Source organism: Equus asinus, chromosome 1 (genome assembly GCF_041296235.1).
Source record: "Equus asinus isolate D_3611 breed Donkey chromosome 1, EquAss-T2T_v2, whole genome shotgun sequence".
NCBI lineage: Eukaryota > Metazoa > Chordata > Mammalia > Perissodactyla > Equidae > Equus > Equus asinus.
In genome coordinates this window covers 124,642,954-124,664,063 of record NC_091790.1, presented here as the reverse complement: position 1 = coordinate 124,664,063, position 21,110 = coordinate 124,642,954, and the positions used below count along the sequence as shown (strand labels likewise).

At 41.8% G+C, this 21,110-nt stretch overlaps 1 long non-coding RNA gene across 1 annotated transcript; it reads right to left on the bottom strand.

The window, feature by feature from the left end:
* Nucleotides 1-5,756: 5,756 nt before the first annotated feature.
* Nucleotides 5,757-20,723, bottom strand: LOC139041526 (uncharacterized). Its single transcript, XR_011496881.1, has 3 exons — nt 20,636-20,723; nt 7,411-7,543; nt 5,757-6,387 (listed from the first exon to the last, which is right to left on the bottom strand). It is a non-coding gene; the product is annotated as an uncharacterized lncRNA (long non-coding RNA).
* Between the last annotated feature and the right edge of the window lie 387 nt (nt 20,724-21,110).

The window sequence follows — 21,110 nt, the reverse complement described above, 5'->3', positions numbered from 1 at the left end:
TAACATTTTTAATCACACATCTTTCTTCAATTATTTCTCATCCCATTCCCTTAATTTCTAATTTAATTCCATTGTAGTCAGAGAATATACTTTGTATGACTTGAATCCTTTAACGTCTTTCGAGATTTGTTTTATGGCTCAGATTATAATCTAACTTGGCAAATGTTCCATGTGCATTTCAAAAGGATGTCTGTTTTATTGTTGTTGGGGGAAATACTCTATACATGTCAATTAGGTCAATTGGTGGATTGTCTTCTGTATTCTTAGTGATTTTCTGTCTATTCGTTCTATCAATTATTGAGAAGGGCTACTGAATTCTTCGACTGTAATTATGGGTTTGTCTATTTCTCCTTGCAGTCATATCATTTTTTGCTTCATATATTTCAAAGCTTGGTTATAAGATGCATAAACATTTAGGATTATTATATTCTCCTGATGAATTGGCACCTTTATTATTATGAAATGACTTTTAAAAAAATCTCTGGTAAAATTCTTTGTTCTGCAATCTACCTTGTAGGATAATAACACAGCTTCTCCAGCCTTTTTTTGATTAGCGTTAGCATGGTATATTTTTCCATCCTTCCGCTTTTAATCTCTTTGTGTCTTTATATATAAAATGTGTTTCTTGTAGGAAATATGTAGTTGAGTCTTGCTTTTTTATCCATTCTGAACAATCTTTGCTTTTTATATGGGGTCTTTGGACCCTGCTTACATTAATACGATTACTGATAAGGTTAGGTTTAAATTGCTCATCTTGTTTTCTGTTTGTCCCATCTGTTCTTTATTCCTTCTTCTTTCCCTTTTTCTGCCTTATTTTGAATTAATCAAGTATTTTTATGATCCTGTTTCGTCTCCTTTGTTGACTTATTAGTTATAACTCTTTGCTTTATGATTATAGCGGTTGCTTTAGGGCTTATGGTCAGCATCTTTAACTTATCACAGTCGACCTTCAAGTGATGTTTCGCCGCTTCAGATGTAGTATGAGAGCCTTATAATGGTATACTTTCATTTCCGGCCCTTCCTCTTTTTGTGCTACTATTGTTACGTATTTTTACACAACTTTCCATCTACTTTTAATCTACATTGTTATTATTTTTATTCAAACAGTAAGTTAATTTCCTTTTAAGGAGATTTAAACCATAATAATAGAAAAAAATCTTATATATTTACTCAAGCAGTTACCATTTCTGGTGATCTTCACTCCTCTGTGTAGGTCTGTATTTCCACTTGTTATCATTTAACTTTATGTTATTAAGATGTTTTTGAAGAATGTTGTAATTAGGATTAACTGTATTACAAATCATGTCTCTAAAACTGCCTTTAGGCCATTTGCAGGTAAAAACTATGGCAAATACTAAAATCATGTATGTCATGTCTTTAATTCTGATGTTTCTGTTATGACTCATTTCAAGGAAATAAAAAATATACTATGTATACTATATGGTAAGTGTATTTAGAGTCTGCTATCCAAGTAAGAATTCTGTATCACAGACAGCAGCCTTCTATTTCTTACAAAGTAGAGCTTTAAAACTTATTTGATTTTTGTATAGGGATTATATTTATGTAGCTCTAACATCAAAAGGCATAAAAAGGTATTCAGTGGAAATCTCCTGCCTCTGTCTCCTATTTGCCCAGTTCTTGTTTCTTACCCCCTTTGTCTATCCCCAACTAGGTAATCCTCTTATTAATATTTGGTTTATCTTTCCAAGGACTTAAAAAAATGCATTTACAAGCCAATTCCCATCTTCTTTTATATATAAATGATATATTCACTGCTCTGCATCTTGTTTTCTTAATATATTTTGAAGATTTTCTATATCAATATATAAAGAGCCTGCTTATTCTTAAAAAAAACAGCTATACTGTAGTATTCCATTGTAGGGATGCACCTTACTTTATTTAATCAGACCTTTAATTTATAGACCTTTCAAATATTTTGCTATTACCCACAATGTTGTGATGAACAAACTTGTACTAGTGTTATTTGCCTGAGTGTGAGTGTATCTGTAGGATAAGTTCCAAGAAACAGAATTGTTGGATCAAAGGTGTAATCATTTGTAATTTTGATACTGGAAAATTCCCCTCCTTTGGGGTTTTACCAATTTATATTCCCAGTAGCATTGTCTGAAGGTGACTGTCTCCTCGGAGCTCGGCCAACACAGTGCACTTTCAGATTTTTGTATGTGTGATAAAAATGCTATTTCAGTTTCAAATTACGTATCTCTTATTGTAAGTGAGGTTGAACAGCTTTTCAAATGCTTAAAACCTGAGGGTAGAATTAAAAATATATATATATATGATTGATTTATCGAACTCCCAGAAAATACTTTGGAGAAAGCAGGGAAATTGAAAAAAGGAAACATTCAAATCATTTAAACATTTTTAACCATAAAATCCGGTTAAAGACCATAGATGTTTCTCAGAATCACTGAATACCACTTCACACATCTACCACTGTTAACATCTCATGTTACATAACATTATCTTTGGCTCCCAGTAGAATGCAAACCAGTTTACAAATGTGCAAACTGATGAACATTATGAATACTCTTTCCAGAGATTATCACCGCTAAGCTATACTTATCTTTGTGATAAAATGTCCATGTTTCAGTCCATTATATTCATTTCTTGTGGACTAAAATAAACCTGAGAGTCTTTTATATATTATTATTTTTAGTAAACTTGACTTTTTAGGAAAGTTTTAGGTTTCCAGAAAAATTATGAAGATAGTATAGAGTTCCCGCGTGCCACACACCCAGTTCCCCTATTGTTAATACCTTACATTACTATCCTATATTTGTTACAATTAATGAACGAATATTGAAACATTATTATTATTACCTATAGTCCGTACTTTGTTTAGATTCCTTTAGATTTACCCAATGTCCTTTTTCTTTTTCAGGAACCCACCCAGGATACCACATTACATTTAGTTATATTGTTTCCTCAGGCTCCTCTTGGCTATGAAAGTTCTCAGACTTTCTTTGTTTTTGATGACCTTAGTTTTGAGGAGGACTGGGCAGATATTTTGTAGAGTATTCCTCTGTTGGGATTTGTCTGATGTTTTTCTCATGATCAGGCTGGGGTTATGAGTATTTAGGAGGAAGACCACAGAGGCAATGTGACAGTCTCCTCACATCATATCAAGGGAACATAGCATCAACCTGACTCTTCACTGTTGATACTGAACTTGAACACCTGGCTGAGGTGGTGTCTACCACGTTTCTTTACTGTAAAGGTACTTTTCTCCCTCCTTTCCCTGGTGGCCTCTTTGAAAGCAAGTCACTCTGCAAGCCCATACTTCATGAGTGGGGAGTTATGTTCCACCTCCTTGGGGTGGAGAATATCCCGAAATTATTTGCAATTCTTCTGTACTGGAGATTTGTCTCTTCTCCTCCATTTATGTATTTATTCAATAATTCATTTATATCAGTATGGACTCATGGATATTTATTTTATACTTTGAGTTATCATCCAATCCTACTTTATTTATTTTGTTGTTCGAATTGTTCCAGCTTTGGCCATCGGGAGCTCTTTCAGTTGGCTTCTGTGTCCCTTGAACATACCCGCATCATTGTGTGTGTGTGTGTGTGTGTGTGTGTTTTAACACTCCTTACTTGCTGGTCCTACATGATGCTCTGGACTCATCTTGTATATTTCCTGCCCTGGGTCTAGAATCAGACATTTCTCCAAGGGGCTCTAGTTCATCTTTTGGAGAATGGTACTAGAAACCAAGATCTACGTGCTAGGTGTATTCCTTGCTACCGAGATGTTGTAGCTTTCAGGTCCTCTCAGCTGACAGAGTTAGGAAATATATATGTGTATACTAACCCAAGTATATACATATATCTGTAAATATTTTTATGTGTAACCATCTGTATCTATGTTAAACTAAATATGAATTCATACTGATGTCTCCAACTCGAATCCACTATCTCACACGTCATTCTAACCTCTTCAAGGGTAGGATTTTAAAAATAGAAAATGATCATTATAATTATGTGACTTCAGAATATAAACTTCTGTTGAAAATTGGGGAGCTGTGTGTGGTATGAATATCAGTCCAAAACTCAAGTTTTTCGTTTTCCTTTAAATTAACTTACATCTAACTCTGAGCCCTTATCCTGTGGGGGTAGCAAACAATTCCATTTCAAACATACTTGGGGTCCCATGCCTCAGGGCTCTGCAAATGTCCTGGGGTCTGGAGGAGCCCCCGGGCCCTGGAGCGGGTCCTCTTTCTGCCCTGTTACTCCTGAGATGCCTGTGATTGTGGCCCGCATGGGTCCTAAGGCTCCATGACGGTGCCACACATGAGATGGGGTGCTCATTGGTAAGGAGAGGGTCCAGCTCTGGATACAGTGCCGCCCCGAGGTCTGGCACCCCCTGGGGCCCTCCATAAGCATTGTCCTGGTCCTCACTTTCTTTGGAACCCCAACCTCCTTCCCTTTTCCCATCAAGGCCCAAATCTCCACTCTTTCTTTATCACTTCTCAAAGGCCCTTTCCCTCCAGGACAATAAGTAAAGCTTCTTTAAAAGACTAGGTCTCTTTCAAAAGCAAGAAAGGAAACTATCTTTTTGGACAACTTTTGCTTTTGGCTCTGTAACTTCTTAGACATCCCATTATCACAGGGCACAAAACTATCTGGCTACCTGCTTGAAATGGTGGAAGGAGAAAAACGTAGGGAGAGCAAAGAGAAGCTAATATTTCAACACATTTTCTCCCATAAGGAAATAATGGGGGGTTTGAAAAACCAGGGTAATAAACTGCTTTCAATTAGAGACACGAGACAAAAGAGACACTTTCTACTTTGAGGTTGTAGACTCTATGATTTTACTCCTAAGAGCGAAATGCTCAGGTCATATCCATACACTTTAGCACTGGGAGCCCTTAACTAGGTCATTTGTCCCATGAGACGTCTAGATGACTGAAGGCAAGACCACCCAGCCATAGTGTTACTGAACCAAAGTGGCTCCGCTTCTTGGTGAGTGGAAATCAAAGGCTTCACCAGAAGGAGTTGTCACGCAAACTAAGATTTATTTGCAGCGAATAAGGAGCCTATGGGGAGTTGTTTACAAAGCCGTGGCTTCCCGAGCAAGGGAAAGCAGGTACCTTTTATTTCAGATGGGGAATGAATATTCTAAAGGGAGGTTTCATCATCACATGTCAAGGTGGGTGTTTGCTCATGCAGCGCACTTTGAAAGCATGCCTCCACATACATCACGTGTTATGGTAATAAGGCCCAAGCTCCTCCTGGGATGGAGAACTTAACATTAAAAGGAAGCCAAGGTGACTCTTGGGTACTTCTGGGTCCATCTGCGCAGGTGTCACTCTCATGGTGGGGTTTGGACTGTTCAGGACCATTGGTGATTGTATCTCTTAAATGACAGAGAAACAGGTAAGTGCTTCTGAGACCTTCCTTAAGCTACTCCGGGAAGTTTGTCAGTGACAATGGCAATTCTAATGCACTGCTATTTATGCCCCACAGAAAACTGTTGGTTCTGGGCCCTGGGCGCAAGATTCCACCACACTTTTGAGTTTGGGACTGAGGTCTTTCTGTATTTCCAGCACTGGTACTGGTCAATGGAAATATGACACTTTTAAGACATAAAACAAGATTATTAAAGGAGATTTATCTCGGTGAGGTGCAAGCATACAATTTTATTTTCTCCCGTCACTGCTTTCAATTGCCCTCTGTCCATTCCTCTTGTTCTAATAGGTAGCAGATTTTTAAGACATCTATGACTGATCCTCTTACTTTATAGTCACTTCTGATTTATTGAAATTAGTTCAATTTAAACCCTAATCGCATATCTCATTCAAAACCTTCCCTCTCCCCCAATATGGTCAGACTTTTGACTTAAGGGTCTTTAAGCAAGGAAGCTGTGTGGTCTGCCCTTCTGCTCCCTTTCCTCATTTCATTTTGAGGCATTAGGGACAGAGGGGAGGGGAGGTGCACAACTGCCATCACCTTATGTTGATTGTTGCTGCTGCCTTTGCTATAACTGAAGGGCTGTGGACGCTGTCTTTGTGCCAGGCGGCCAAAGGCGGTTTCTCTCGTGGAATACATAAATCAGTTCTTAGGGGGCCACGTGAAGCTTCCCCACAGCACAATTCCCTTCTGGAAGGTCTGGCCCCGGCCAACCCCTTCCAGCCTCCTTTGGCACCCGTCCCTGGCAGTCTGCCCTTGCTGGTAGTATTCACTCACTTGGTAGACAGATCTTCAGAGTGCATCACTACAGGACAGAGTCCTCTCAACCCCCTTCCACAAGAGTGACTCCACACCCAGGAGAGTCGGGTATCCATTCCATGCCAAGAGTAGAAATTCATGCTGCTAGCTGCTACCTCTTCTCTAAGATCTACTGTTTCCTCCATTTTCTTCTTCCCTGCTTGGGTAGACAGAGAGAAAAATCATCAATTTCACCACTAAGGATGCCATTTTTGACTTTGTAGGTACCTCTAATCCAGAGTTTCTCAACCTTGGCACAATTGACATTTTGGGCTGGACATTCTTTGTTGTGAGAGACCATCCTGTGTGTTGTAGGATGTTTAGCAGCATCCCTGGCCTCTATCCACTAGTGACAGTTATGACAATTAAAAATGTCCCCAGATATTGCCAAATGTCACCTGGTGATAGGGTGACCAGTTTACCTTGTGCTGGGCCTGAAGGTCCTGTGTCTTGGTATGGTACACAGAATACTGGCCCCCCAAAGCTATCCACACGCAAATCCTCCAAACCTGTGAATGTACTACCTTCCATGGCAAAAGGCACTTTGCAGATGTGATTAGGTAGGTATTCTGAGATGGGAAGATTATCCTGGATGATTTGGGTGGGCCCACTGTAATCACAAGGGTCCTTATAAGAGGGAGGCAGGAGTGCCAAGAGTCTGAGAGGGAGAGGTGGCGACGAGAGCAGAGATCAGAGTGGTGCAATTGCTGGCTTTGAAGATGGATGGGGGCCATGAGCTGAGGAGTGCTGTCAGCCTCTAGAAGGTGGAAGAGGTGAGAAACGAGTTCTCCCTGAGAACCTCCAGAAGGAACACCGTCCTCTCAACATCTTGATTTTAGTCTAGGGAGACCTCTGACCCCCCCAACTGTAAGATAATAAGTTTGCATCATTTAAGGCACTAAGTTTATGCTTATTTGGTATGGCATCCACGGGAAACTAAAACACCCTGAAACTCCTCAGTCCCAACCCAAACCACGGTGGTTGGTCACCCCACGTGGGAGGCAAAATTGCCCTGGATGAGAAATACTGCTCTAAGTTTTAAGAGTGGTTTTCTTGAAGCTTGCTTACTTAGCTTCCTGAAGGGATGTGTCCTTTTCCCTTCTCCTAGGATGAGGAAGGAATTATCTCTTACCGCAGAAACTTACACTCCCCACAGGGCGATTACTCAACGACTTCCTCTTACCTCTCCACCAGCTCAGTCTTCGGGAGGTTAGGAGTGGGGCTGGAGGTGTGGTGTCGGTTTTGTGGAGGCGTATGACACAAGGATGTTTGGCTCCCTTTCAGGCCTCAGCTTTTGCCAGCTTCTTTTGCTAATCCTAAGGCAAAAGGAAAATTACATTCGGCTTTCTATTAACTTCAAGCGGCTATGGACAAAGCCTTTTGTAGCTTGCAAAAGCAACTTCTGCTTTCTGGTTGTTTATGAGTATGAGTAAGAAGATTTGATTTTAGGTACCACAGCTCCATGTCCTATCTCTGGTAGATTACTACTTGTCATCCAATATATGCTCTTCCACAGTAATAGAGTTTTTAAGGAGAGCACTTGACTCTCCAGCTAATGAGTTTATTTTCAAGCCTTCCTAGCAGCTAGTTATGGATAAATGACTAAGCCCTAGCCAAAAGGATGTTAGTAACTTCTGGGTCATGTCCTAAAAAGGAAGTGGTTTGCACTGCACTTCCTCTTTTTCCTAGGGTAGGAATGCAAATAAAACGATGATGAATTAGCTTCAACCAAGTAGATGAGGACAATATGCCAGAGAATGATGGAGCCACAAGATAGAAAGAACCTGGGTCCCTGGATGATCTCCTGGAGTAGCACTGCCTACCCATCTCTGTATGATGTTAAGTTCTGTATGTACTAGCTCACTAACAAGATTATTCACATCCCTGTCCATTATTTTCTGTGTTCCACATAGTAAGGATCCCCAAACACTGCCATGCCAATGACATTCTTGACAATATCTTCAACTATCCAAGTCGAAATGAAAAAATAAGAATAACGCAGCAGTTAAGAGAATGAAAAAAAAGCCACAGACTGGGAGATCATATTTGCAAAGCATATATCTGACAAAGGACTTGTTTCCAGAATATGCAAAAAACTCTCAAAAATCAATAATAGAAAAACCAAAGAAGCTAATGAAAAAATGGGCAAAAGAATTAAACTGACATTTCATTAAGGATACGTAGATGGCAAATAAGTAAATAAAATGACGGTTAACATCACTAATCATTAGGGAAATACAAATCAAAACCACAAATACGGTCAAACACCTATTAGAGTAGCTAAAATAAACAAAAGTGACCTTATCAAGCACTGGCTACGATGGGAGCAGTTGGAACTCTCATCTCTTGCTGGTGTGATGCAAAATGGCACGGCCACTTTGGAAGACAGTTTGGCAGTTTCTTGTAAAGTTAAATATACACTTACCGTATGACCCAGCATTTCCTCTCCCAGGTGTTTACCCAAGTGAAATGAGAACCTATGTCCACACAAAAACCTGTATGTGAATGTTTATAGTGACTTTGTTCACAATCACCAAAATTGGAAATAAACCAAATGTCTCTCAACTGAGTAACAGATAAACAAAATGTGGTACATTCATGTAATGGAATACTACCCAGCAATCAAAGGAATGAATTACTGACCCATGCAAGAACATGGCTAACTCTCAAATACATTATACTAAGCGAAGGAAGTCAGACTCAAAAGTCTACACATTATATGACCACTTATATGACAATCTTGCAAAGGTGAAACTACAATGACAAAAACCAGCTCAATGATTCCCAGTGGTTCGGGGCGGGGATAAGAGGGGACTGCAAAAGGGCACAAGGGAATTTTTTGTAGTAATTGGACTATTCTATTTACCTGTTCCATTGTGATGGGGTTATACAACTCTATAGAGTCAAAACTTGAAGAACTGTATACTAAAAAGGGCAAAATTTACTACGTGTAAATTGCACTTTAATGAAAAAATGGGAAAAAAGAATAATGCAGTGTGTTCAATAAAACTATTCAATTAAAAATGCTATATGTGACACATGCACTGTAATTTGTAGCACTACGTGGATGATAGTGCAGTGTGACATCTCTCATTTCTTGTTCGGCAGAATAAGAAGCTGGCAACTTTATTGCCTGCTTCTCAGATTTTCGGTGGACGTCTTCCTGTTGTTTGTAATCTTAATCTAGGATTGCCTGCCTTAGAAGGCCAGGCTGTTTAGATTTAATCAGGGCAATAAAATAAAACCCACTCACATCGTATTGAGAAAGGAGTTTACTAAGGAGACACAGAGGACTCTTGCAGAACCCAGATGCAGAGCATTCTGGGACCTGCGGAAACACGAAAGACCCGGCAGCTTTCTCGCCACTCACCCCCTCATATTCTCTCTCCTTGGTTACAAGGTCTCTCTTCTCTGCTGATCTCTCCATACATGCTCCTCAGCCCTGGCTGCACCCCAGGTTGTTCTGCTTGTACACGGCCCAACATGGCGACCACTCCCGAGTTCAAGTGACCCCGACACTCTGACTCAACCTCAGTTCATAGGAGACAGAATCCGCCCGGCTCAGTTCATCATGGGTCAGGTCTTCACTTCAGTTCAGTCAGCTGGGGTGGAGAGAGGTCGGCTTACGAAGCACAGAGACGCCAGGGCTGTGGGCGTACATCAGCTTATTTCAGAGGGGGGATGGGGACGCGATGGCTGGTACCTTTACTACAATTGAGTTGTGTTCACAGTCTGTTCTTATTAAACGCTTGGCAAGTGAGTAAAGAAAACCAAGGAATGTTTCCAATCTTCTCTCTCCATGTCAACCAAATCAGGTCCTGAATTGTGAGACTTTGGCCTACTCGAACTCTGATGTTGACAGTATACTCAAAGGATGTGCCGTTTTTTCACAGCATGGAGACTAATGAAAGCAGCTCTTATCTAAGTGCTATGCCTCTGACTCAATTCTCGACCATCTTAAATGAAAATACTGTGTTATGTCTTCACAGACGTAGTAAACACTAGTCAGTTGAACTTCCCAGTAATCCTGAGTATCCTTCTTTATTGAAAAAGGAACCTAAGATTCAGAGAGGTTAAAGGAATTGCAAAGGCTACCCAGCAAGGGACTCGCGGTGCTTTGATAAGGTCTTGGAAGTTTCTAGCTCCCAGACTCATGCTCCGTCTACTAGGTCACCCTCTGAAAAAAATTTTGACATTAAAAAGATTGACTCATTCTGTAACCATGAGAATTGGAAACAACTACTGTACTGTGCTTTTTAAAAAAGTCTTTATTACTCAAGCAATACACGTCCATTATAAAGAAATTAGAAATTATGGATAACCAGACAGAAGAAATTGCAGACATATATATTTTATTTTAAATGCAGAAGGAAGGATTTGTTTTTATAATCACTGTGGCAGATTATCCTCTCTAATTCAGAACACTAACAGCAAATTCTTTTTTCAGAGATGAAGAAGTGAACGTTTTCCTCCTCTTCCCACATGGATCCTCCCCTTTGGCCCATCAGAGAGGGAGAATCACTCCTCAGCCAGTGGCAGCCAACGTGCTTCCGGTCTAGGAGCTTTCCAATGTCTTCATGGAGATAAAGCAAAACCATGGCTGAAGTCCAGAGGAGGCCTGGAGCGAGTACCATGAAAAATGTACTCCGTCCTTGAAAATATAAAACTCAGCTCAGTTCAACACATGTAATCAGATTCAATGTACCGCATGCTGGAGAATAATAATAACAGCCTTCCTCTCTGCCAGATACTTGCCATAACAATACTACATGGAAAGACAAATCTGTTTTATTTATGAGGACACTGAGGATTTTGAGAGGTTGGGTAACTCGCCTAAGGAACCACAGCTAGTGAATTATATAGACAGAATTTGAACCCAGACAGTCAGACTCCAGAGCCTGCTATCTTAACCAGTTACTATCTGAAGAGACAAAATTCTTAGACTCATTAAACAAAAATTTGGGGAGTGAGAGCAGGAATTTAAAAACCACAAAAAGTACAAGGGAGAAATTAAGAATCATCCATATTTCTACCACTCAGAATTAACCAGGTACCATGTTTGTTTTCAGGATTGTTTTAAAAAAGGAAAAATCTCAAGCTTACAATAAGTAAACAATGCAGAGATACACAAAATAGAAAGTGAAAAAGGATCAGGTTCCTGCCACATTGGATAAACATCACTGCAGACATCTTTCTATCTATTCAGATAGAGTGGCAGGCGCTTTACTCAGTGTCCCTAAACTCATTCTGAAGCCTGTTCAGTGATAGAGCATCATGGGAGATGTTTTTCCTACCTCTTTCCCCATTCCTCTTCTTAAATTTATGTTGGGCCCATTTAGGGTAGGGTCACATTCCAACTATCCATCCATCCATCCATCCATCCTTCCATCCATCCATCTATCCTTCTATCCATTATCCATCTATCCATCCTTCCACTATCCATCCATCCATCCATCCATCCATCCATCCATCCATGTATCCATCCATCCTTCTATCCATCATCTATACATCTATTCAGTGGTTATTATGTACCAGGCATTGTACTAGGTGCTTGGGATAAAAAGTTTCTGGTACTTTGTAGAGGAAAGCCTGGTGGGAAAAACAGACATTTGAGAACAGTTACAAGAATTTAATAGTATTCTAATAAAATATAAGGTACTCTGTAAATACAGGGGTAAAATGACAATAATAAAAATTTACAGCCATTGAGAAGTTACCATGTCAGGTACTATTCTAAGCTCATTACTTATATTAACTCATTTGCATCTGGGAAGTCAAAGAAGGCTTCCTGGAGGAAGTGACATTTGAATTGAATCATGAAAGGTGGGGAATCACTTAACAGAGATTCAGGTGAAGAAAAGGTATCTCAGGCAGAGGGAACAAATTGTTCAAAACCAGAAGGAGTGTGCTCTGAGAACTGTAAGTGTTTTGTTGGGACTTAGCGAGCTTTGTCAGTGGGGAAGTGGTGACAGATGAGGCCAAAAAGGTCAGGTCATGAAGGGGCATCAGGGAGAATTTCAAGAACTGCATGGCATGATCAGATATATATGTTATAAAGATTTCTCTGGCTATAAGTGGGGAGAGCAGACTGCAGGCAAATAAGGATGAAGAAAAGAGGACCATGAAAAAGGACCTGTGAGTTTTGATCCAGCTGAGAATCAATAAGGGTCTGAAAGAAAGATGTACCTATGTGAATGGAGAGGAGGGAGGTGATTTGAGAGATATCCAAGGGTCAGAACTGTCAGTGAGAAATTATAATAATGAGAAACACGTATTGAGCACTCAGCCACTGCTCACCAATCTCCACCATAGCCTCCATGGTGTCACCATAGTAGACACCATCATTAGCCCCATTTTTCAAATGAGGAAACAGAGCTGTCAAGTAACCTGCTCAAGGTTCTACAGTCATCAAGTGCTGGGGCCTGCTATTGAACCCAGGTTTTCTGACTTCAGAGCCCATGCATTTGACCCCGTGCTCTCCAGATGCCTAGCATTTTCATCAACTCCCTTTAGAGAAGGAGATCAAAACGGAGATTCAAAGAACAACTGGATGTAGAAGTAACAGGGTGACATCTATGGTAACTTCCAGATTTCTGCATTGGACAAATCCTGGCAACAGCTAGAATCAGTGTAGCCTTCTAACTTAATAACGTGAATGTGTCTTAGCATACGTGGAGGACCTCTGCTTAGCAGATCATATTTACTTTCCTCCTTTCATATATGTGACAGAGAGAAGAATTTTTCAGTGCTCACTGTGGCAGAGAATGCGGGTTATCTCTCAAATCCATTCTCACCTTCTTCTTTAATGAATGGGAGCCATGATTTTCAGCTGGGCTCATGACGACCTAGAATATTGTTTTTCAGGTGGGCTCAAGACCACCTAGAATATACTCCCTAGAATATTATATACGGGCCACAAGACTAAATGTAAAAGGAGGAAGGGTGAGCAATTTCTGAGAAGTGCCCCTAAAGAGAAAGGGTAGCACTTCTTCTTGCCTTTCTTCTTTTTCCTGGCTGGAATGCTGACATGATGGCTGGAGCTGGAGCAGCCATATTGAACCATGACATGGAGCTGGGGATGGCAGAACAATGACACAGAAGGAGAGAGGGTCCTTAGCACCACAGAGCGCTATGTCAGCCCTGGACTGATAACTGTTTTTGTGAGTGGATGCCTTCTTGTTTAATCCACTACCAACTTGATTTTTCTGATAGTTAAATTCAACCTAATCCCAACTAGTACATTGATTATGATGTACTTTGGACAGTATATTTTGCTTTAGCCTTTGTTTTGGGTGATGATACTAATTCACTTAGTCATTTGTCCTGTATTTATTGAGTTCTTGCTATTTGTAAGAGACTATTCTAGACATGGCGGTATAGCAGTGACCAAAAAAAAAAAAAATCCCTACCCTGTGAAAGCTTCCTTTCAAGTGGAAGAGAGACATAATGAACAAAAATCTATATATACAACATGATGTCAGTTATTAGGCTACTGTCTTCGTTCCAAACCATCCTTCCTCTGCTTTACGATGCTGGAGCTGGGCCTCAGCAAACCTCTTTTGTGCTTTGCCTGCTGGATCTTTGTTAGGTTCTACCGATAGGGGGCACCAGAGAGAACTCGGACTGCAGCGAGAGGAGGAAGGACTGTGCACGCTCTTTGCTGTTTGCCTTGCAGCACCAGCCTCATCACTTTCCCTCAGAAACATCACTACCAGCAGCAGGTGCCTCCTTCCTCGCTGTCTGAGTCCCAGCTTTGCAGGAATCCCCCCTCCCTACTTGTATTAGTTTGCTGGGACTGCCATAGCAAAGTATACAGACAGATGGGTGACTTAAACTACAGGAATTTGTTTTCTCAGAGTTCGGGAGGCTGGAAGACTGAGATCAAGGTGTCAGCAGGGTTGGTTTCCTCTGAGGCCTCTCTCCTTGGCTTGTAGATGGCTGTCATGGTCTTTCATCTGTACCCATCTCTGTCCAAATGCCCTCTTCCTACATGGACACCAGTCACATTGGACTAGGGCCCACCAAATGGCCTTATTTTAACTTTACTTCTTTAAAGGCCCTATCTCCAAATATAGTCACATTCTGAGATACCGGACTTCGACATATGAATATTGGAGGGGACACAATTTAGCCATAACATTACCCCAACCTCCTAAACTTTAATCACTCCAATCTCTTTCCTTTGCTACCCCAGCCCTAGAGGTGGAAGCTACTTCTGGCAGTTGTCCCATCCACGAAACTTTGGTGTTCTCTCTTTGCATTGCTAGTTCCTCAATACCTAGCACCCAATTCTTTATATTAAATTCTCTCTGCTAAGATAACTGGTGTGGGTTCTCACTCCTAACCAGACCCGGACTGGTGCAAGGGGAGACTGTATGACAGTTATAAAGACAGTAGGGTGATGTCCCGGAATTCAGGCTGGCCTCCCACATAGGACGCATCACCTCTAAGAGTTACCACATTTGTGCTCTGGCTCTTTGCTTGTGAGGTTCACAAACTCTATTTGGTCAATGTGCCTCGAATTGGCCAGGTTCTCAGTGATGGTTTCCAGTAAAACAAACTCATGGGAGATGAAGTTACGGAGTACAAACCCAGTGACCATTTATTAGATAACATAGGTTTGGGGTATTCATGCTCTCCAGTTAGCCCTTCTCTTCCTTAAGAAAACCTACGTAGGAATCCAAATGTGACCAAAGGTGCTTGGTGAGCACATCTGAGCCAAGGTAGAGAGTGAGGTGGTTTCCGCAGTGAGAGGATAAGACTGTGATATTCTCGCGAGTTCATCTCTGTTAAGGGACAGTCTGCCAGGTGGATGAGAACACCTGTGTTGACCAGAGAGCATGCCTTCACTCCTGGAGAGTGACACAGACACATAGACGATCTGGGGCCCGTTGGGCAATCTTGGGCTCCCTTTTTCTAGATTTCATGGAGGCCCATCCTTTTTGTTCATATATCCTTTCTGCATGCGGATTTGACTACTGCTCTCTTTCATGTTCAGTTAACACCAGATGATGTTTTCAGTTCCTTTTATTCTTTTGACTTTACGGTCTTTGAAGGTGACTTTTACTGAAAGCTAATATCACTTAATACATCCCACTTTGAGCGTGCAACGTTATTTCCAAGTCTGAGTGTGTTACCCCACCGGAACACCCAGGAACAGGCTTCAGGTCAATAGGACCTCTGTGGGGATGGACGTGCCTGGCATTGTCCTCCAGTGGAGCTCAGAGCAAAGCACAGAGAGCAGGGGTCAGCATGCCTTGCTGGGGAGTGACTTCCCAGTTGGCCAGAGAGGAGAATTTATGTGGGTACTGTGGTAGGATGCAGATGCGGGTCATCGTCAGATTGGGGAAAACTTGGAATTCCAGGCTAAGGATTTTGTACCTTATATAGACATCAGGGAACCCTTGAAGATTTTTGTGTGGGGCTTGGAGGGTTAGCATTAAACCCTGGCCTGATGACTCCAAGTTCAGTGCCCTGTAGACGACCAGCCTCTAGGCATAAGCCCTTGTCATATTCTCTTTATCTTACTCTCCATAAAGCTTGACTTTCAGTAAAGCTGCTGGGTGGAGCAGTGCTTGAAGGGGTGAGTGGTTGGGGAGGAGGGGCACTGAGGAAGCCCAAGGAAGCAGGAGCAAAAGCACAAACATAAACCGCAGAGGAGGAAAGTGAGCGATTGGCTATTATTTCCATTCCTGTGGATATGAAATACTATCCCAATTGTGGGAAGCTGAGAACGGCCACAGCAAAATAAAAGAGAAGGAGTGCATGAACAGTGATGTTCAGATGTTGGAAAACAGCTAAGGTGTAGACTTACGTTATGGAAATATCCTTAACCTCAACCGCATTCCAAGAACATTCTAGAAGAGAATGCTGGCAAAGCTGGATTTGCTTTGTAGGGTCTTCGCCATCAGAGACCCACAAAATTGTAAACCTTGGAAACTGCTGTGTTTTTAAAAAAGGGTTCTGAACCCTTGTCATTTAAAATGCATTTTTCCAGCATCACTTCAAATGAGTCAAACATCTCCCTCTTTTTTTTTTTAGGCTCCAACTCACTAAATTTGCCTAAATCAGATTTAGAAAGGATACAGTTCTAAAGATAAGCATATCCTAAATTCCCAAGCCGCTCTAGCCTGCACTGGTGCAAAATGTTTGGATGGAAACAACAGAATAGAACCAACTGGGCTTTCTAACTTTTCTACCATGGCAGTCACTGGAACTGTGGCTTGCCTGCAATGGCTCACGCCTTCTCTTTAGTCATTAAGTTCTTCTCTGAGGCCAATGCCACTCATACCTGGCCCACTGCTCTTGGCCTCTGCAGTTTTCTGCCGCGGCTCGTCTTGCTGTGTCATGGGATATGGTTGCCGTGCGAACGTCATTCCTGTGACCATGTCCTCAAGGTCACTGATGCTATGCCATTCTGTGCTTTCCCGCTCTGCTTCCTGGTCCCCTGATTCTTCAGCAGTTACTGCCCTGGGATGGAGTAACAACCTCCTCCCCTACCAGGGTTACAGTAATTTATTAGGCCCCCGATGAAGAAGGCTTTGCTCCTTCTCGTAGTCACAAATATGAGTCGCTAATTATTAGGCATTAATGTCAGAACTCTCACTTGACTTGGTCTTTGTTTTCATAAAACACCTCTGCTGGCGACCCTGGCATGCATTCCGTCAGGGAATGGGCAGATGTTGCCTCTTCCCAGGAGAGACTGTTCTCCCTCACTGATGGTCACCGGGTCCCTGTTCCAAGTATGGGCACTTAATTCCCGCCTCACTGAAAGGCCAGGGAATTCCCAGGCCCGCAGGCCCTGCCAAGGAGGCTAACATGCGGCCTGTGTGCCCCTTCCTGGTTGAAGAGAGTCACACCAAGTGCTACCTGCCCCTTCCGCTGGGCTCTTGGCCAGTGCAACCCACAGCGGCCCACCTGCGAATTTCTGAATTCCCGTGATGGGCATGCCTACGAGGGATCACCTTCAGCATAAACTGAAAAACATTCACTTGATCCTCCCTTGAAGCTGGCAAGAGGCAGGCTGGGACTATGCCATGGAAAGAAGAAAATGACCCTGCCAGGATTCTTCGGTTGCCAAAGTCAAGAAGAGAGCTGGTTGGTGCCCCAGAACTGACCGCCTACCAAACAGGCCGCAGAGATGGCTCCGTGCGCGAGGTGTGTCCACTACGGAATGCTCGGGAGAACTCCCGGGTATGAATTACCACTGGCCCGCCCCATGGTAGCTGTCAGCAATTCCTTTTAGGGAAATTGTATGCCTGGGGTTATAGAAGTGAAGAAGCCTATTAAGTTACTCTGTATTTTCAGGGCCGACGAGGGACCATTTTTCACCATTTAGGGGAAACTTTCTTCATGCCATTCATCTGGAATATTCTGTCAATCTCCACATGTTGATATCCTACCAACCCTTTGGTTTGGTTAAAATGACACTTCTTCCTTGACCCAGTTCCTGCTGACCTCAACCCCCGGCACACAGGTTCCTTCTGTAAGTTCCTCTGGGGTGGTGACTAGTAAATCTTGGCTCCCCAACAACATTAGCATAATGTTTTGTGCCTACTAGGGAGCCAAATTAAATCTAGGTTTCTGTGTCTGGATAGTAATAGGAATTTGTTAAATTTAAGTAAAAAAATGTGTTTTGATGTAGATAACTACACATTTATTTCTAATTAAAAACATCTGGGTTTTTTTTCTGTAACAGCTATGACATGACTGCTTTTCCCCAATAAGTAACAATATTTGAACAGCTCTGAAAATTAGACACCATTATCAAAATTTCTCAACATTTGTGCTTTGGCTAAATCCTGGAGAAAAATACATAATGAAAATTGGATTGGTTAAGTATTTGTTCCACAAAAGAATATTTAACTCTTAAGAAGAGTTAAGAGAACATTAAGTTAAATATTAAATTCAGCTTTTTTTCCTTCTCCGGCTTATTTTTACACATGGGACAAATTCATGCTGGGAGCTGCTGGTTGATGCTGAAAATGATGTTCAGCGATGTGGGTTTGCTGCTTCTTGATGTGCTGTTGTTCTCCTTAAATGGCAGGGATTTTCATTCTCTCCAGTTCTCTCCATTAGCTCCAGAATTTATTTTGCCAGGTGACAAATTAGCGTTTGAAGTTTTTACCTTGAAAAGCAGACCTTATCATGGCTGACTTTGATGTTTGGCATATGAATGTGGCCATCAGTTTGAACCTAATAATCTTTTTTGCTTAGGCATATATTAAATTTCTCTGTTAAAAGTTTAGACACCCTTAAACATCCACAGCCTTCCACCAGACCTAGTTTCCTTAGCTCCCAATTTCCTGGTAAATGTTACGTTTCTTCAAGGAACAGGGGTTTCTCTGAGCTTCAACGGATACTCAATACTACATTTAAATTGCCCTTGACAAGCAAAGTTCCACCTGCTTAGAGACAAGAGTCCTGACCTGAACTGGTGCCTCTGGAATTTGGATCCAGAGCTCCTGTTGGGGTGCTAAATTTACTCCCCACACACTGATAAAGTGGCCTGGGTTGTGCATACAAGCGAGGACCTGGCTGGATGCTTGTAGTTGATTAGAATAGAAGTTCTTTTCCCCTGAAACCTACTGTCTCTCAGCTGAGTCAGTTTCACTCAGCTGTTCTCTGCAGGAGACACGATCTGTCATGTCTCTTTTCCCTTTTTTGTCCACAGTCAGACATCCTTGGGCTCTCATCCCCCCAGACGTCAGTTAGCTATCATTAAATATAATTGGGAGCTTTAACAATGCTGTCGATACGTCGTGGTATTTTGTCATGCCTTACTATTGGTTATAACTCCTTTTACTTCTCTCCCTTTCATCTTTGTGGTTGCCAGACTTGTAATTTGTTTTTCTGTTTAATAGAAACCTTAGAATCATTGGTATAAAGTAAAGTATGCTATGAAAAACACATGCTTTTTTAAAATAGCTCTTTTCATCTTTAAAAATTAAAATATTATATTTTCATCCGTTCCAGTACCAGTAAATGCATATTTTATATTATCTCCTCTAAACTCTTCAAAAAGGTAATTAAGAAGTGTTTTGTATACCACAGTCACTCTCTGATATGACCTTTATATGCCTCTTCATTTCCCTTTACATAGAAGAGATGTAGGACCTATAATTTTCCTATGTATGCAGCAAAGAGGACACTGAAAACGCTCGAATGCTGGCAAAGCTTTTGGCTTTGTGTAGACAAAAATATGGAAGAACCAAAGTGTGGCAACTCATTTAAAATGTGTAATTCTTGCCTTGCCTTTCCTCAAACCAAAAAAGTCCCTTTTGGGGAAAGCAGACGACATAGGGCCTCTCTATCGATCTTTCTAATTAGGAAGAAAATTTCAGTGGAGAATTCTAATCAAACATGACAAAGGAAATACTTTTCAACCTAATCGAAAGTAAATATAGCTTCTAAATTTCTAATTTTAAGGATTCCAAAGCTCTAAAAATAGAAATACACCTTCATTTGCAGAATTATTTGGTTCTTATGCATTTTATGTGGGAAACAAGGATTTTGTTTTAAATGAGGAGTGGCATAAGTAAAGTTCACAACTCTTAATCACGGGTCAATAAATGTCTTTCGTGTGTATACACCTGCATACTACTACTCGGATCAAGATAGCGCGCCTTTTCAGCGCTGCAGAAGGCCCCCCGTGCCTCTTCTCAGTCCCTCTCCGCTCCCTCCACCCCTTCCCTGGTAGCCACTATTCTGACATCAATCACCATGGATTAGTTTTGGCTCTTCTTGATTTTCCTCTACTTGGAAACACATTGTACAAACATTGTGTCTGGCTTCTTCCGGTCAACATAAGGTCTGTAGAATAATCTGTCTACATGTGTGTAGAAATAGCTCATTCAAAAGTCAGCGTGACTTTACTATTAGCTGTGCAAGTGGCCAGGCAGACCTCTTACCCACATGTCCACTCCAAAGCAGAGGTCTGACAAGTCTGAGCTGGAGCTCAGGGCAGGTCCAGCCTCTAGCTCACTTTCCTCCTCCATCCCAAACCCACATCTTGGATTTGCCATCACCTGGTAGCCATGGGGTACCATGACTGGAATGGAGAGTGATATTGGGGCCTGTTTCAATGAAGAGGTGGGTCCCGGGCTCGTTACTTTTTCCTTCATATGGAAAAGAAAACATAATAGAAAGTAACCATGCCTGACATTTTAAAATCCATTGCTTCCGTCCCCAGGACAAACGTGGCCTGGTCAGGGTTGCATTTGAAAGCCTTCTTAGTATTTCCTCTTCTTGAGGGAAGATTGAGAAAGAGGGTAGATAAGGAGGCCAAACTAAGGTGTTTGGGGGCTGGGGGTCCGTCCCTCTCTTATGTAAGCCTATATAATTTACACTTATTTTTCAAAAGAGTCTGTATCTATTCTGTGACTCTCGAGTGTAAAATGAAATCTTACCTCCTCTTTCTCAGACTCCAAGTCACGGGCTGTGGTGGAAAAACCAAGGGCTGAGAGGAAGGGCCAGGCTGTGAGTCTTGGTTCGGACGCCAATGAACTCGAGGGGTGACTGTGGGTCATTCACTTCTCTCTTATTTCGCATGTACAAAATATGGAAGTTTGGGCTAATGAGCCTCTTACACCATGGGGAATTTTTAAAGGCAGCAAATTAGAGACTTCAAGAGACTATATTTATATCTCAAGGCTTTCCCACCCTTGTCTGAATAAGCATCTGGAAGACAGGCTGCCTGAGTCCTCTGGAGGTTTCTGAATGTCCTGCCTTTGGCCAGGGAGGGCGGAGCTAAGTTCTGACTGACGGTGCAGGTGTTAACCTCAGGTGAAGCATCTTGTTGCAGGTATCTAAGTGACATAATGTTGCGATGAAATGCTTACTCTGAGAGGACAGCTGGCCGCAAGCGGAGGGCGTAAGCTCCCT